Source organism: Aquarana catesbeiana, linkage group LG02 (genome assembly GCF_042186555.1).
Source record: "Aquarana catesbeiana isolate 2022-GZ linkage group LG02, ASM4218655v1, whole genome shotgun sequence".
Lineage (NCBI taxonomy): Eukaryota > Metazoa > Chordata > Amphibia > Anura > Ranidae > Aquarana > Aquarana catesbeiana.
In genome coordinates this window covers 429,296,292-429,311,555 of record NC_133325.1, presented here as the reverse complement: position 1 = coordinate 429,311,555, position 15,264 = coordinate 429,296,292, and the positions used below count along the sequence as shown (strand labels likewise).

Below are 15,264 nucleotides of genomic sequence, written 5' to 3'. Positions count from 1 at the left end.
CCTGTGTTAATTAGATTGCCAGGTGAGCCCAATTAAAAGGAAAAACTACTAAAGGAGGGTGTTCCACATTATTAACCACTTCCCTACCCGCCTATAGTCATATGACGTCCACAGATGGGATATCCCATGCTGGGTGGACGTCATATGACGTCCTGGGATTCCCGGCCGTCTAGGGGGCGCGCCCGCCGCGTTGCTCGGGACCCGGTGCGTGGGATCCGCGATTGCCCGTTAACCGGGCCAGACCGTGGATCTGTGTGTGTAAACACACAGATCCACAGCCTGTCAGCTCTGAGGAGAGCGATCTGTGTTCCCAGAACGGAGGAACACTGATCGGTCTCCTCCCCTTGAGCGTCCCCTTCAGTTAGAATCATTCCCTAGGAACATATTAACCCCTCCCCGCCCCCTAGTGGTTAACCCCTTCACTGCCTGTCACATTTACACAGTAATCAATGCAATTTTATAGCATTGATTGCTGTATAAATGTGAATGGTCCCAAAAATGTGTCAAAAGTGTCCGATGTGTCCGCCATAATGTCGCAGTCATGAAAAAAAAATCGCGATCGCCGCTAAAAAAAATAAATAAATATTTTTTTTTTTAAAAATGCCATAAATCTATCCCGTATTTTGTAGACACTATAACTTTTGCTCAAACCAATCAATATACGCTTATTGCGATTTTTTTTACCAAAAATATGTAGAAGAAAACGTATCGGCCGAAACTGAGGAAAAAATTGGTTTTTTAAAAAAAAAATTGGGATATTTATTATAGCAAAAATTAAAAAATATTGTGTTTTTTTCAAAATTGTCGCTCTTCTTTTGTTTATAGCGCAAAAAATAAAAACCGCAGAGGCGATCAAATACCACTAAAAGAAAGCTCTATTTGTGGGGAAAAAAGGACGTTGATTTTTTTTGGGTACAAGGTCGCACGACCGCGCAATTGACGTTCAAAGTGCGACAGCGCTGAAAACTAAAAATTGACCTGGGAAGGAATGGGGTGAAATTGCCCTGTATTGAACCGGTTAAGCAGAGCACCATTTTCAAGCAATATGGGGAAGAAAAAGGATCTCTCTGCTGCCAAAAAGAGTGAAATAGTTCAATGCCTTGGACGAGGTATGAAAACATTAAAAATTTCACGAAAACTTAGGCGTGATCATCGCACTATTAAGAGATTTGTGGCTGATTCAGAGCTCAGACGGGTTTTGTGCAGATAAAGGCACATTGAGGAAGATTTCTGCCAGATCCATGCATTGGATCAAGAGAGCAGCTATTTGAAGCTGCTGGTGCCTCCGGAGACCCACGGACATCAAGGTGTAGAGTCCTCCAGAGTCTTGCAACTGTGCATAAACCTTCCATTCGGCCACCACTACACAAGCAGAAACGGCTGCATTGGGCAGAAAAATACATGAAGACTAACTTTCAAACAGTCCTGTTCACTGATGAGTGCCATGCAACCCTGGATGGTCTAGATGGATGGAGTAGTAGATGGTTGGTGGACGGCCACCCTATTCCAACAAGGCTGCGACATCAGCAAGGCGGTGGTGGAGTCACGTTTTGAGCTGGAATCATGGGAAGAGAGCTGGTCGGCCCCTTTAGGGTCCCAGAAGGTGTAAAGATGACCTCTGCAAAGTACGTGGAGTTCCTGACTGACCACTTCCTTCCCTGGTACAGAAGGAAGAACTATGCTTTCCATAATAAAATCAACTTCATGCATGACAATGCACCATCTCATGCTGCAAAGAATACCTCTGCATCAATGGCTGCTATGGGGATAAAAGGAGAGAAAGTCACCCTGACCTCAAACCTATTGAGAACCTTTGGAGCATCCTCAAGCAAAAGATCTATGAGGGTGGGAGGCAGTTTACATCCAACTGCAGCTCTAGGAGGCTATTCTGACATCTTGCAAACAAACTCAAGCAGAAACTGTCCAAGCACAAGTTCAATGGATGCAAGACTTGTGAAGCTGCTATCAAATAAAGGGTCCTGTGTTAAAATGTAACGTGACCTGTTAAAATGTTTAAAAAGTTAAAATGTTGTTCAAAGTTTGATTGAAATAGCTTTTGATTTCAGTAAATATGCTGCAAACCTTTACAACCTATAAAGTGTTTTGAAACTTACTGTGTGCAATAATTTGGAACAGTGCATTGTAAGTTTTTTATTTTGAAAAAAAAAACTGTTATTAGGAGGTTTGTTCAATAAAATTTGAATTGTACTCCTAATAGCTGATAACATAAGAATTATGCTTACTGTTGTTTACCTCAATTATTTAGGTAACTTTTTAATGACTGGAATAGTTTCACTGGACTGGCGCAAGGCCAATGTGGTGCCTATATTTAAAAAGGGACCAAAGTCTTTAGCAAGTAACAATAGACCTGTTGGTTTAACTTCTATAGTTGGGAAGATACTGGAAAGTTTAATAAAAAGACCAAGTAAATGAGTTCTTGTTGGAAAAAAAAATATTTTAAACACTTCCAGCCAAGGTACGTCATATGAGCGGGGGTAATGATGTCTGATCGTTTCTCCGGGCTCACCCGCACGATTGGTGACCCGGAGAAAGAATCCATTGTGCGATGATCAGAGATCTCCGGTCCCCAGTCATCTCTATGACCGTCGCAGGCCCGGGCCTGACGTTATGGTGAGGGGGGGGGGGGGGGGGGGGGAGAGAGAGGGAGAGAAGGAGAGAGGGAGAGAGACCCAGGTGTGACGTTATGGAGAGAGTTTTTTTATCTCAATCTTTCCAGCCTGGAGGAGAGATGTGGGGGTCTTAGACACCACATCTCTCCATAAAGAGGAACTGTCACGCATCATTCCTATTACAAGGGTTGTTTACATTCCAATAGGAATAAAAGTGATCAAAAAATAAATAAAAAAATTTCAAGAGAAAGTGTAAAAATAAAAAGATTTAAGAACCGGAGACCGGAAAACTGGAGAAAGTGCAGAGAAGAGCAACCAAACTGATAAGAGGCATGGAGGAGCTCAGCTATGAGGAAAGATTAGAGGAACTGAATTTATTCTCTCTTGAGAAGAAGAGAATAAGGGGGGATATGATCAACATGTATAAATACATAAGTGGTCCATATAGTGAACTTGGTGTTGAGTTATTCACTTTAAAAAGCGATACTAAAAAGTTAAAGATAACAAACCTGTTATACTTACCTGATCTGTAAAATGGTTTTGCACAGAGCAGCCCAGATCCTCCTCTTCTCGGGTCCCTCTTTGATACTCCTGGCCCTTCCCTCCTGTTGAGTGCCCCCATAGCAAGCAACTTGCTATGGGGGCACCTGAGCTGTGCCGCAGCTCTGTGTGTTCATTCAGACACAGAGACACGGTTCGGCCACCCCCCTCTCTCTCCTGGATTGGCTAACTGAGTTGACAGCAGCGGGAGCCAATGGCGCTGCTGCTGTGTCTCAGGCGAACAGGAGGGAGAGTCCCGGCGGCCGAGGCACTCGTGCACATCACTTTATAGAGATGGGACTCTGTTAAGTATTAGGGGGCTGCTGCACACTGAAGGTTTATCTTAATGTATAGAATGCATCAAGATAAAAACCTGCCTTTACAACCACTTTAAGGTCAAATGTGAACAAGCCCCAATAGTGCAGCAAGCCAGTCACAGTTCTCAGATTACCACCACACCAGCCACAGTGTTGCCAGGCCAGTGTAGCTAGAATCAGTGTGCCTAATTTGCCCCTTTACTGACCACGTTTCTGCCTGTTGCCTAGACCAATCCTTTGCCTGTATGCTGACCATGTCTCTGCCTGCACCTGAAATGACCCATCTGCACGTACGACTGAGGTGCTTGACGATGTTCCTGTGAACATCAGTTCCATTCATCCCCTGTGGACAACTGCACACCTGGAACCAAAGAAACTCTCTTCTACCTTTCTTTAGCCTCCTTTACTGCCTGGCCAGTGAGCATGGCATTCCCGGGGACAGACATGTACCAGTAGGCTAGGCTTGCTTGGCCTAGAGCAACTGGAACTGCTAAAGGTGACGATACACTAAGCTTTATTCGCTGACAACTTATATAGAGGCAACCATTACAGTACATTGGTTTTGATACATTTGGCTGATTTGTGTAATACACAGAGTACAATGTCTGGCACATAATCAGTCCGGGCACTGAAAGTCTCACACATGTGGTATCGCCAGAACGTGTTTTGGGGGTGTAATTCTAAGTATGCCCATGTTTTATACGAGAAGTATCTTATTAAATTGGCAAAATGTAAAAAAAAATGTAAATTCAATTTCAATTTCCATTGCACATTTTCCAAAAACTGGTGGCAAAAAAATAAAGTCTTCAAAATCGGGTCCTGTTCCAATGTTAGAGAAACTCAAAGGTTGAGTATTATTCAGGCCAACAGCAGAGTGAACGTTTGCCTGAGATTTTTGTTGTAGCTCCTCTTCTCTTGGTTTGCACCATAGCTACAGCTGAGGGAATCCCCCTGAGGAATGCTCATGGGGTAGGGTACAGAATGTAGGGCACAGAATGTAGGGCAAATTTGTTTGGGAGGAGTATGTAGCAACACAGGTGCATGCCAGTCCTCATGGCAAAAGGTCAGGAGGAAGCACCTGTACCAGAGGTGGAATATAACACCCGATCATCCACCTGAGACTAAGCTCTCAATTAGTTGAATTTTAGCACCAAGTTTGAAAGTTTACACTGTAAGGTCCCTTTTACACAGGGCGGAACTGCTAGCTCAGCGGGAGATCGCTCCATTGATCCCGCTGAACCGGCGGATGACAGGTCCGTCTCTGCTCTCTGTGCAGGGACGGACCTGTCCGAGCCCCGCGGATCTCATCAGATCGGATGGCAGGCAGGTGTCAGCGGACACATCTCCGCTGATATCCATCTGCCCATAGAAGTCAATGGGTGGCCTGCTCGGATCTATCATGTGAAAGGGGCCTAAAGTGCATGCAATCCAAAGTCCCTATTTTTACAGTAATGATCAGAGAATACAGGGTTACCTCGTCTTAGCTGTCCATGATGGACCATATACAGTGCATTCATAAAGTATTCAGACTCTCTTGACTTTTTTCAATTTTGTAATGTGGCAGCCTGATACTGCAGTTGTTTAACCACTTGCCGACTGCCTAACGCAGATATACTGCGGCAGAATGGCACGGGCAGGCAAAATCACGTACCTGGTAAGTGATTGCCTTCCCGCGGTGCCCGAGGCGGTCGGCTTTAGTCTGGCAGCGAAAAGAGATGAGGGGGAGGCCATCCATTCGTGCCCCCCCCCCTCACGATCGCTCCCAGCCAATGGGAATCGTCCCCTGCCTCTGTGTAGTACACAGAGGCAGAGGATGTGATGTCATCTCTCCTCGGCTCGGCAGTTTCCGTTCCGGCGCCGAGGAGAGAAGACATCTGAGTGAGTTGCACAACACACACAGTAGAACGTGCCAGGCATACTTTACACCCCCGATCACACCCCCCCCCCCCCCCCCCGTCACACTGACACCAAGCAGTTTTTTTTTTCTGATTACTGCATGGTGTCAGTTTGTGACAGTTAGTGTGTTAGGACAGTTACTATTAGCCCCCTTTAGGTCTAGGGTATCCCCCTAATAAAGTTTTAACCCCTTGATCACCCCCCGTCACCAGTGTCGCTAAGCGATCATTTTTCTGATCGCTGTATTAGTGTCGCTGGTGACGCTAGTTAGGGAGGTAAATATTTAGGTTCGCCGTCAGCGTTTTATAGCGACAGGGACCCCCATATACTACCTAATAAATGTTTTAACCCCTTGATTGCCCCCTAGTTAACCCTTTCACCACTGATCACCGTATAACTGTTACGGGTGACGCTGGTTAGTTCGTTTATTTTTTATAGTGTCAGGGCACCCGCCGTTTATTACCGAATAAAAGTTTAGCCCCCGATTGCCCGGCGGTGATATGCGTCGCCCCAGGCAGCATCAGATTAGCGCCAGTACTGCTAACACCCACGCACGCAGCATACGCCTCCCTTAGTGGTATAGTATCTGAACGGATCAATATCTGATCCGATCAGATCTATACTAGCGTCCCCAGCAGTTTAGGGTTCCCAAAAACGCAGTGTTAGCGGGATCAGCCCAGATACCCGCTAGCACCTGCGTTTTGCCCCTCCACCCGGACCAGCCCAGCCCACCCAAGTGCAGTATCGATCGGTCACTGACAAAACACTAAACGCATAACTGCAGCGTTCGCAGAGTCAGGCCTGATCCCTGCGATCGCTAACAGTTTTTTTGGTAGCGTTTTGGTGAACTGGCAAGCACCAGCCCCAGGCAGCATCAGGTTAGCGCCAGTAGCGCTAACACCCACACACGCAGCATACGCCTCCCTTAGTGGTATAGTATCTGATCGGATCAATATCTGATCCGATCAGATCTATACTAGCGTCCCCAGCAGTTTAGGGTTCCCAAAAACGCAGTGTTAGCGGGATCAGCCCAGATACCTGCTAGCACCTGCGTTTGCCCCTCCGCCCGACCCAGCCCAGCCCACCCAAGTGCAGTATCGATCGATCACTGTCACTTACAAAACACTAAACGCATAACTGCAGCGTTCGCTGAGTCAGGCCTGATCCCTGAGATCGCTAACAGTTTTTTTTGTAGCGTTTTGGTGAACTGGCAAGCACCGGTGGCCTAGTACACCCCGGTCGTAGTCAAACCAGCACTGCAGAAACACTTGGTGACGTGGCGAGTCCCATAAGTGCAGTTCAAGCTGGTGAGGTGGCAAGCACAAGTAGTGTCCCGCTGCCACCAAGAAGAAATCAAACAGGCCCGTCGTGCCCATAATGCCCTTCCTGCTGCATTCGCCAATCCTAATTGGGAACCCACCGCTTCTGCAGCACCCGTACTTCCCCCATTCACATCCCCAATCAAATGCAGTCGGCTGCATGAGAGGCATTTTTATGTCCTCCCGAGTACCCCTACCCAACGAACCCCCCCAAAAAAGATGTTGTGTCTGCAGCAAGCGCGGATATAGGCATGACACCCGCTATTATTGTCCCTCCTGTCCTGACAATCCTGGTCTTTGCATTGGTGAATGTTTTGAAAGCTACCATACACTAGTTGAGTATTAGCGTAGGGTACAGCATTGCACAGACTAGACACACTTTCACAGGGTCTCCCAAGATGCCATCACATTTTGAGAGACCGGAACCTGGAACCGGTTACAGTTATAAAAGTTACAGTTACAAAAAAAAGTGAAAAAAAAAACAAAAACAAAAAAAAACCACAAACAAAAATATAAAATAAAAAAAAATAGTTGTCGTTTTATTGTTTTCTCTCTCTCTATTCTCTCTATTGTTCTGCTCTTTTTTACTGTATTCTATTCTGCAATGTTTTATTGTTATGTTTTATCATGCTTGCTTTTCAGGTATGCAAATTTTTTATACTTTACCGTTTACTGTGCTTTATTGTTAACCATTTTTTTGTCTTCAGGTACGCCATTCACGACTTTGAGTGGTTATATCAGAATGATGCCTGCAGGTTTAGGTATCATCTTGGTATCATTCTTTTCAGCCAGCGGTCGGCTTTCATGTAAAAGCAATCCTAGCGGCTAATTAGCCTCTAGACTGCTTTTACAAGCAGTGGGAGGGAATGCCCCCCCCCCCACCGTCTTCCGTGTTTTTCTCTGGCTCTCCTGTCTCAACAGGGAACCTGAGAATGCAGCCGGTGATTCAGCCAGCTGACCATAGAACTGATCAGAGACCAGAGTGGCTCCAAACATCTCTATGGCCTAAGAAACCGGAAGCTATGAGCATTTTATGACTTAGATTTCGCCGGATGTAAACAGCGCCATTGGGAAATTGGGGAAGCATTTTATCACACCGATCTTGGTGTGGTCAGATGCTTTGAGGGTAGAGGAGAAATCTAGGGTCTAATAGACCCCAATTTTTTCAAAAAAGAGTACCTGTCACTACCTATTGCTATCATAGAGGATATTTACATTCCCTGAGATACAATAAAAATTATTAAAAAAAAAAAATGAAAGGAACAGTTTAAAAATAAGATAAAAAAGCAAAAAAAAAATAATAAAGAAAAAAAAAAAGCACCCCTGTCCCCCCTGCTCTCGCGCTAAGGCGAACGCAAGCATCGGTCTGGCGTCAAATATAAACAGCAATTGCACCATGCATGTGAGGTATCACCGCGAAGGTCAGATCGAGGGCAGTAAATTTTAGCAGTAGACCTCCTCTGTAAATCTAAAGTGGTAACCTGTAAAGGCTTTTAAAAATGTATTAATTTTGTTGCCACTGCACGTTTGTGCGCAATTTTAAAGCATGTAATGTTTGGTATCCATGTACTCGGCCTAAGATCATCTTTTTTATTTCATCAAACACTTGGGCAATATAGTGTGTTTTAGTGCATTAAAATTTAAAAAAGTGTGTTTTTTCCCAAAAAAATGCGTTTGAAAAATCGCTGCACAAATACTGTGTGTAAAAAAAAAAATGAAACACCCACCATTTTAATCTGTAGGGCATTTGCTTTAAAAAAAAATATATAATGTTTGGGGTTTCAAAGTGATTTTCTTGCAAAAAAAAAAAATACATATTTTCATGTAATCAAAAAGTGTCAGAAAGGGCTTTGTCTTCAAGTGGTTAGAAGAGTGGGTGATGTGTGACATAAGCTTCTAAATGTTGTGCATAAAATGCCAGGACAGTTCAAACCCCCCCAAATGACCCCATTTTGGAAAGTAGACACCCCAAGCTATTTGCTGAGAGGCATGTCGAGTCCATGGAATATTTTATATTGTGACACAAGCTGCGGGAAAGAGACAATTTTTTTTTTTTTTTTGCACAAAGTTGTCAGTAAATGATATATTGCTCAAACATGCCATGGGAATATGTGAAATTACACCCCAAAATACATTCTGTTGCTTCTCCTGAGTATGGGGATACCACATGTGCTTTTTGGGAGCCTAGCCTCGTACGGGACCCCGAAAACCAAGCACCGCCTTCAGGCTTTCTAAGGGCGTAAATTTTTGATTTCACTCTTCACTGCCTATCACAGTTTCGGAGGCCATGTAATGCCCAGGTGGCAAACCCCCCCCCAATGACCCCATTTTGGAAAGTAGACACCCCAAGCTATTTGCTGAGAGGTATAGTGAGTATTTTGCAGACCTCACTTTTTGTCACAAAGTTTTGAAAATTGAAAAAAAAAAAAAGTTTTTTCTTGTCTTTCTTCATTTTCAAAAACAAATGAGAGCTGCAAAATACTCACCATGCCTCTCAGCAAATAGCTTGGGGTGTCTACTTTCCAAAATGGGGTCATTTGGGGGGGGGGGGGTGTGCCACCTGGGAATTCTATGGCCTCTGAAAATGTGATAGGCAGTGAAGAGTGAAATAAAAAATGTATACACCCTTAGAAATCCTGAAGGCGGTGATTGGTTTTCGGGGCCCCGTACACGGCTAGGCTCCTAAAAAGTCCCAAACATGTGGTATCCCCATACTCAGGAGAAGCAGCTAAATGTATTTTGGGGTGCAATTCCACATATGCCCATGGCCTGTGTGAGCAATATATCATTTAGTGACAACTTTGTGCAAAAAAAAAAAAAAAAAATTGTCACTTTCCCGCAACTTGTGTCAAAATATAAAATATTCCATGGACTCAACATGCCTCAAAGCAAATAGCTTGGGGTGTCTACTTTCCAAAATGGGGTCATTTGGGGGGGGGGGGGGTTATGCCATCTGGGCAATTTATGGCCTTCAAAACTGTGATAGGTAGTGAGGAGTAAAATCAAAAATGTACGCCCTTAGAAATCCTGAAGGCAGTGATTGGTTTTCGGGGCCCCGTACGCGGCTAGGCTCCCAAAAAGTCCCACACATGTGGTATCCCCGTACTCAGGAGAAGCAGTTGAATATATTTTGGGGTGCAATTCCACATATGCCCATGGCCTGTGTGAGCAATATATCATTTAGTGACAACTTTTTGTAATTTTTTTTTTTTGTCATTATTCAATCACTTGGGACAAAAAAAATGAATATTCAATGGGCTCAACATGCCTCTCAGCAATTTCCTTGGGGTGTCTACTTTCCAAAATGGGGTCATTTGTGGGGGTTTTGTACTGCCCTGCCATTTTAGCACCTCAAGAAATGACATAGGCAGTCATAAATTAAAGGCTGTGTAAATTCCAGAAAATGTACCCTAGTTTGTAGACGCTATAACTTTTGCGCAAACCAATAAATATACGCTTATTGACATTTTTTTTACCAAAGACATGTGTCCGAATACATTTTGGCCTAAATGTATGACTAAAATTGAGTTTATTGGATTTTTTTTATAACAAAAAGTAGAAAATATCATTTTTTTTTCAAAATTTTCGGTCTTTTTCCGTGTATAGCGCAAAAAATAAAAAACGGCAGAGGTGATCAAATACCATCAAAAGAAAGCTCTATTTGTGGGAAGAAAAGGATGCAAATTTCGTTTGGGTACAGCATTGCATGACCGCGCAAATAGCAGTTAAAACGGCGCAGTGCCAAATTGTAAAAAGTGCTCTGGTCAGGAAGGGGGTAAAGCCTTCCGGGGCTGAAGTGGTTAAACAGGAACATGATTTTTTTTTTTTTTTTTTTTTTTTTAGGGTAAAAAACACTTTAAGCATAACATTTTTGTTATAAAAAAATATATTATAATAATAATAATAATAATAATAATAATAATAATAATAATACCTTTACAAATCACTTTAACTTCAATCATCCAATAATTTAGAAAAGCTAAGGCTTTTTTACTTCAGCTGCAAATGAATTAGTACTGTACACAAAGTGAGCATGAATTTGCTTTTCATACGACTGAAAAACTGAGGTGAATAGTCACACGATTTGAGTGAAGATTCTGCCCCGTACACATGGTGAAATTTTCCGATGGAAAATGTTTGATGGGAGCTGGTTGTTGGAAATTCCGACCGTGTGTAGGCTCCATCTTACATTTTCCATTGGAATTTCCAATGCACAAAATTTGAGATCTGGATCTCAAAGTTTCCGACAACTAAATCGTTGTCGGAAATTCCGATCGTGTGTACATAATTCCGACGCACAAAGTTCCACGCATGCTCGGAATCAAGCAGTAGAGCCGCACTGGCTATTGAACTTCAATTTTCTTGGCCTGTCGTATGTCACCGCGTTCTTGAAGTTTGGAATTTCTGACAACATTGTGTGACCGTGTGTATGCAAGACAAGTTTGAGCCAACATGCGTCGGAAAAAATGGATTTTGTTGTCAGAATGTGTGATCGTGTGTACGCGGCATAAGTCTGACATGTAACGAGAACCTAATTGGTACCATGCAAGGAGGGAGGAGGAGACACTTGCCCATCTAGTTCAACCATATAGCTATTGGTGGATAAACAAGTGAAGATATTTGGTCAGGTGGTCCATCTAGTTGGAGGACCAGGACTAATTATTATGCAAGCAGGTTTGTCATTTTGAGAAAATGATAATTTTTGACTTATCCTTATTCTTTGCTATCAAGTATATCTAGTTGATAGAAGTTCTGTCTGCCCAGATACATTCTCAATGTTTATATTTTTTCTGAAATAATACTTACTAACACGTTTGTCAACAAGCAGATATGGAAACTTGAGGATCTCCAATAACGGTACCCGGACATTGCTTCAAAACTGCAGTCACTGTAGCCATAAAGTTGTTTCTCTCCATCTTCTTCAACTAAGTTGAGCTCATTGTCATCCTCAATCTCTTCCTGCATTGCGTTCTCCAACTGCGCAATAAGCCGTGAGGTTTCCAAGGTCCACAGAGACTGATAAAATAATCAAAGATATAGCAACAGAAGAATATATCTCAAACATTTGGCTTAATCAGTAAGTGCTTAAAGAGGAAGTAAACCTTGATGGGTTTTACTTCCTCTATTTCCCTGCAAAGTGAAAGCATAATGGGCTATTATGCAACGTATAGTAGCCCATTATGTGTCACTTACCTGAAAACTAATCCCGCGTTGTCCCCGCTGTCCGGAAGCGTCCATCTTCAGCCACATTCCTTCCGGGGCCATGGACTCCCTTTCTAAAGTGCGCATGGGCCGATGACGTCGGCACAAGCGTATATTGTAAAGGTCTCCTAAACCATGCAGGTTTAGGAGATATTTCCAGCACCTACAGGTAAGCCTTAATATAGGCTTACCTGTAGGTAAAAGTGATTGTACAGAGTTTACAACCACTTTAAGATTATTCCAACAACTCAAGTTCACTGCAGAGTCCAAATCAGAACAGTGGTCCGAATAACTTCCTCTCAAATTGCACTCCACTGTGACAGATTCCTCCTGCCTCCTCTCGTAGTCCTCTACATTTTCACTGAACTTTACTGCCTCTTCATACACCACCTTACATAATCACCAATTCCTGTTGCTTCCTCTCCCAACCTGTTCTGACATTTTTGATCTCTACTGCCTCCTCTCCCCATTATATTCTGCCATCACTGAATCACCATGCCTCCTCTCACATCCATTTCTACCATCAATGATCCCATCTGTCTCCTCTCACATCTTGCTCTGCCATCACCAATCCTCGCTATCTCTTCCCCAATTACATTTTGTCACCATTGATCCCTACTACCTTCTCTCCTATGCAGTTTTGACGTCACTGATCTTTACTGCGTCCACTTCCATACTGCTATGCAGCTGCTGATTCTTGTTGTCTCCGCTCTTGTCCTGCTGTTACAGATTTCCACTGCCTTCTCTGCTATCCTGTTCTGGCAATTTGAAACCCAACTGCTTCCACTACCATCCTTTTCTACCATCACTGGGCCCTGCTGCCTCCTCTCCCATCCGCATTTGTCATCACCAATCCCCACTGCCTCACAGTCCCATCCTGTTCCTCCATCAAAAGATCACAGCTGCAAACACCTCCCACCCCGTTTCACCTTCTTGTTCTACCATCACCAATCCCCACTGCATCCTGCTCTGCCAATATCTCCACAGACTCCACTTGAATCCTGTTTTGCATTAACCACCCTGCTGCCTCTCCTGAACCCCCACTCCCTCCTCTTCTGTCCTGCTTTGCCATCACTGATCTCCGCTCACTGCTCTCCTATCCAATTTTGCTGCCATTGATCTTTATGTCTCTCTCCCATCCAGTCCTGCTGTCACTGATCCCAACAACATCCTCTCTTATCCATTCTTGCTGTTGTTGATCCAAGATGCCATTGCTTCCATTCTTTTTTCTCGTCACATATCCCCACTGCCTCCTCTCCCATCCTGTTGTGATATCACTGATACCAGCTGCCTCCTACCCAATCCTGGTCCACTGTAACATATTCTAGCTGCCTTACCGCTCCATTCTTCTATCTCTAATAGAGGACTCTCACTCCACTATAACCAAACCCCGCTGCCTCATCTCACAGTCCAATCCACCACTGCAGATTCTTACTAGTCCTCTTATATCATTTTCTGTGATCACTGGTCCTGCTCCTCAGCAACCATGTCCCACTGCCATCTCACTAATCTAGTGCCATAACTCATCCCTGTTGCCTACTCTCCCATCCTGTTTTGCATCACAATCCTTGTTTCTTTCTCTACCATCCTGCATTGCCTTCACTAATCACCACTGCTTCTTCTCTTTATCTGCTGCAATCACAGATCCCCGCTACCTCCTTTCCTATTCTGACATTGCCGATACTTGCTGTTTCCTCTCCACTTTGGTCCATTTCTACAGATTCAAACTGCCTTAGGCCAAACGTTGCATACTTCTAGCTCTGATCGCTGCTAACCTATGCAATCTCTCACTCCACTATAACCAATCCTTGTCGCATCATGCTACAATCGGCTCCAAAACTATTGAATTACTGGTCCCCTTACATCCCATTCCATTAGGGTCTGGTATGAATATTAACCACTTAAGGACCAGCGTCGTTTTGGATTTTAGGTGTTTACATGTTTAAAACAGGTTTTTCTGCTAGAAAATTACTTAGAACCCCCAAACATTATATATGGTTTTTCTTCTAACACCCTAGAGAATACAATGGCGGTCATTGCAATACTTTTTTTTGCACTGTATTTGCGCAGCGGTCTTATAAGCGCACTTTTTTTGGAAAAAATTCACTTTTTTGAATAAAAAAATAAAACAACAGTAAAGTTATCCCATTTTTTTTTATATTGTGAAATATAATGTTACGCCAAGTAAATTGATACCCAACATGTCATGCTTGAAAATTGCGCCCGCTCGTGGAATGGCATCAAACTTTTACCCTCAAAAATCTCCATAGGCGACATTTAAAAAATTCTACAGGTTGCATATTTTGCGCTACAGAGGAGGTCTAGGGCTAGAATTATTGCTCTCGCTCTACCGGTCGCGGCGATACCTCACATGTGTGGTTTGACTACCGTTTTCATATGCGGGCGCTACTCGCGTATGCGTTCGCTTCTGCGCGCGAGCTCGTCGGGACAGGGGGGTTTTAAAAAAAAATTTTTTTATTTTTATTATTTATTTTACAATATTTTATTTATTTTTACACTGTTTAAAAAAAAAAAAAAAAAATTGTGTCACTTTTATTCCTATTACAAGGAATGTAAACATCCCTTGTAATAGAAAAAAGCATGGCAGGACCTCTTAAATATCAGATCTGGGGTCAAAAAGACCTCAGATCTCATATTTACACTAAAATGCAATAAAAAAAAAAAAAAGTCATTTAGAAAAATGACATTTGAAAAAATATGCCTTTAAGAGGCATGGACGGAAGTGACGTTTTGACGTCGCTTCCGCCCAGCAGTGTCATGGAGACGAGTGAGCGCCATCTAGGCCTCACTCGTCTCCAGACACACCACGGCACAGGACGCGATCGCCTCCGCCGCTACCGACGGCTCCGGTAAGCGGCGGAGGGCACCGGATCGCGGCGGGAGGCCCTCTCCCGCCACCGATAAAAGTGATCTCGCAGCGAATCCGCCGCAGGGACCACTTTTATCTGAAAGCCGGCCGCCGCACGAAAGCTAGCTGCTGCCATAACAACGATATCCCCGTTCAAACTTAGGACGTACATAGTCGTGCGGCGGTCGGGAAGTGGTTAAGTGGAACCCCAAACCAAAATTTAAAAAAAATAAATAAATAAATTGCGTGGGCCCCCCCCCCCCAAATTCCATATGAGGCCCTTTAGATCTGGTGTGGATATTAAGGGTAACCCCACGCCAAAATTAAAAAAAAAAAAATGGCGTGGGGGTCCCCCCAAAAATCCATACCAGACCCTTATCCGAGCACGCAACCTGGCAGGTCGCAGGAAAAGAGGGAGAGGGGGGGGACACAAGAGAGCGACCCCCCCTCCTGAACCGTACCAGGCCACATGCCCTCAACATGGGGGGGAT

The 15,264-nt window shown here is 43.8% G+C and overlaps 1 pseudogene; it reads right to left on the bottom strand.

Annotated features, from left to right (window-relative positions):
• Positions 1 to 11,952, bottom strand: part of LOC141127139 (probable helicase senataxin) — a 45,373-nt pseudogene extending 33,421 nt beyond the window's left edge.
• Between the last annotated feature and the right edge of the window lie 3,312 nt (positions 11,953 to 15,264).